This window comes from Piliocolobus tephrosceles, chromosome 14 (genome assembly GCF_002776525.5).
Source record: "Piliocolobus tephrosceles isolate RC106 chromosome 14, ASM277652v3, whole genome shotgun sequence".
Classification (NCBI taxonomy): Eukaryota; Metazoa; Chordata; class Mammalia; order Primates; family Cercopithecidae; genus Piliocolobus; species Piliocolobus tephrosceles.
In genome coordinates, this window is record NC_045447.1 from 83,153,883 (window position 1) to 83,157,525 (window position 3,643).

The following is a 3,643-nucleotide window of genomic DNA, read 5'->3' on the forward strand; positions in this document are numbered from 1 at the left end:
CTGTCATCCAGGCTGGAGTGCAGTGGCACGATCTCAGCTCGCTGCAACTTCCACCTCCTGGGTTCAAGTGATTCTTCTGCCTCAGCCTCCCGAGTAGCTGAGACTACAGGCGTAATACCTCCCTTCGATATAACGAATAATATCACAGGGTGTACACCCTCTGTGGTGTTAGGAGTAATACCTCCCTATGATGTTACAAATAATATTACAGTGTGTATACCCACTGTGATATTACAAGTGATACCTCCCTTAGATATTACAAATAATATCACAGGGTGTACACCTACTGCGATATTAGGAGTAATATCTTTCTTAAGCGATCCTCCCACCTCAGCCTCACAGAATTAAAAGAATTAAAGGAAGAGACGCTACACCTGGCTGGATCTGTTTTAAAAAGATAACCCAGATAACCCTAAGGTCAGTGTTTAAGATTAGACCAAGGGAGAAAAACTAAAGATGGGAATACTAGTTTGGGACTTCGCTTGGTTGCTTGCTCTCGTTTAGAAAACATTTAGTGGTTCTACAAAGCTCAGGCACTGTTCTGGGAGTCACAAATACAGGATTGAATAAAGTAAAGCACTTGCTCTCCTGGAGCTCACTTTTCACTGGGGGAATGCAGATAGTAGACACATGCATCCACAGTATTGGTAAGTGCTAATAGAGAAATGAAGCAGGTGAGATGGATCATGCTGAGTAAAACCTATTTGCTTTTCCTTCCTTCCTTCCTTCCTTCCTTCCTTCCTTCCTTCCTTCCTTCCTTCCTTCCTTCCCTCCCTCCCTCCTTCCTTCCTTCCTCTCTTCTTTTCTCTTTCTTCCTTTCTCCCTTTTTTTTTATTGTCTTAAAATGTATATAACATAAAATTTACCTTCTTAACCATTTTTAAGAATACAATTGAAGGCCGGGCATGGTGGCTCATGCCTGTAATCCCAGCATTTTGGGAGGCTGAGGCGGGCGGATCACAAGGTCAGGAGTTCGAGGCCAGTCTGGCCAATATGGTGAAACCCTGTCTCTACCAAAAAATACAAAAAGTAGCCAGGCATGGTGGCACATGCCTGTAGTCCCAGCTACTCAGGAGGCTGAGGCAGAAGAATCACTGGAACCTGCAAGGCAGAGGTTGCAGTAAGCTGAGATTACACCACTGTATTCCAGCCTGGGCAACAGAGCAAGACTCTGTCTCAAATAATAATAATAATAATATAACTCAGTAGCATTAAGTACACTTGCATTGTTATGCAGCCATCACCACTATCCGTCTCCAGAATTTTTTTGAGTGGAGCTCTTTTTAATAGAGTAATTGAAGGCCTCTGTGACACAGTAGCATCTGAGCAGAAGCTTGAATGAAGTGAGAGAAGAAGACTTGTGCATAGTTTAGGGAAGTATGTTCCTGGTCCTGGAAATAGTTAAGACTATCATAATAGCCCAGGAGAAAGATGATACAATAGCTGAAACCCCATCTTCAGAAAGTAAAGGAGAACAGATGGGAAGTCATGTTCCTCCCAGAAGTAATTCATGCAGCAGAAAAGCCAACCCAGATCCATGAGACAGACAATTCAGTGCTTTGCACAAGAACTGTGCTTTAAGCATGGAGAGGATTTTTGTATCTGTCCTGGGATCCTACATCAAAGAGCACGTGGTGATTGTGAACACAGATGTACGAGACTGTGAACCCTACCAAGTTTCCTTTCTGAGTTGTATGGCTTTCTTCCATTAGATATGAATACGGAGTCATGAGTTTCCTTTGGAATGTCCTTTAACCTGTTGGTACATGTTTTGCCTGTGATGAATGCAATTACCCATAAATCATTGAGCACATTCCATTTTTCTGGGTACAGAGGACAAAAGGGAAATGCCTATATTTCCTCTATTCAGTCAACAGAAATACCTCTAGGCCGTAATCCATTCATCCAATCTAATAATTTTGCCATCTGTAAAACCTTCAGGTGTTCTGAATTCGACATCCTGCACCTAATTCCTGCTCAGTTAAAGAGCCAAATCATGATCTCTGACTTACCTGGATATTTGAAAGATTAACTTGCTGTGGTGATACCATACTACAGTCACAAAATCAAGCCCTACCCTGCCACAGCCACCTAAAGAAAATTCGCTGATATACAAAAGAAATTGACCATATTGTCGTCCTTTTAATGACTCTCCTAATTTTCTTTCCCTGAAAACTTGCAGAGAAACTTGAGTATGTTTGCCTTAGGTGGATGCTTGTTTTTTTATTGATATGAAAAGCAGTAAGAGGAAATGGAGTTATTTGGCCTGTTAAGTAGGGGCAGCCACTGTAAACACAGCTCAGTGCAAATTCACAGTGTTAGAATGTTGAGGTGTGTATAATGATTTGCAAAATTTTCTACAAGGCTGACACAGTATCCAATTGGGGCTAGGATTAAATATATTGTCAAGTATGTTTGGGCAGGAAATGCAGAGACTCTAAGGTGCTACAATTGCAATTTGACATTCAGGATAGTTCACTGGTAACTGTTCATCTCCCTGAGGTTGAAGTTTACAGTTCCACAGCTCTTTATCTGAAACTCTTGGGCTATGTGTTATGGAATTTAGAATTTTTTCAGAAATACATTGCATATAATGTATATTATGACATAATACCTCCAAGAGAGACTTGGAATCACATCCTATAAACAAACACATGAATATATCCCAGTGAAATGTATGACTATTTATACTAACTAAAAGAAATAAGAATCATAAATAGACTTACATTACTTCAGGTCAGATTTTGCTGCCAAATTACTTTGGGCATCAAACTTTTGGTTTCAGAGACAAAACTGTGAAATTTTAGAATTATATTATGGAGTTGTGGACCCATGTAACCCTCCTCTCCATAATTCCTAAAAGCAAACAATTGCATGAATCCAGTCTCATGAGTAGCTGCGATTCTAGGAATCAATAATCCGGATCTGAAATTAGCTGGGCATGGTGGCAAGTGCCTGTAATCCCAGCTACTGGGGAGACTGAGGCAGGAGAATTGCTCGAACCCGGGAGGTGGAGGCTGCAGTGAGCTGAGATCGTGCTGCTGCACTCCAGCCTGGGCAACAGAGTGAGACTCTGTCTCAAAAAAAAAAGAATCCGGATCTGGGCAGGACCGAATTGCTCACATGCCCCCGGTATAGCAGAGATCTTTTGCCTACATGTTACACACCTGAGTAATAGTTGTCAGCAGTTGATGAAGAAGATGGATGTGCCCTTAATGTCCACCTTTGATTTCCAGTCATTTTGCTTCTGGGTCTTGGCTACCTGAGGAAAGAAGTCTCCAATAGGTGAATGCAGTGATACAGAGAATACTTTCTTCTGGCTGGGTGCAGTAACTCACACCTGTAATCCCAGCACGTTGGGAGGCTGAGGTGGGCAGTGCACTTGAGGTTCGGAGTTCGAGACCCAGCCTGCCTAACATGGTAAAACCCTGTCTCTACTGAAAATACAAAAATTAGCTGGGCATGATGACAGACACCTGTCATCCCAGCTACTTGGCAGAGGCATGAGAATCGCTTGAACCTGGGAGGTGGAGGTTGCAGTGAGCCGAGATCGTGCCTCTGACCTCCAGCTGGGCAACACAGTGAGACTCTGTGTCAAGAAAGAAAGAAAGAAAGAATGAAAGAAAGAAAGAAAGAAAGAAAG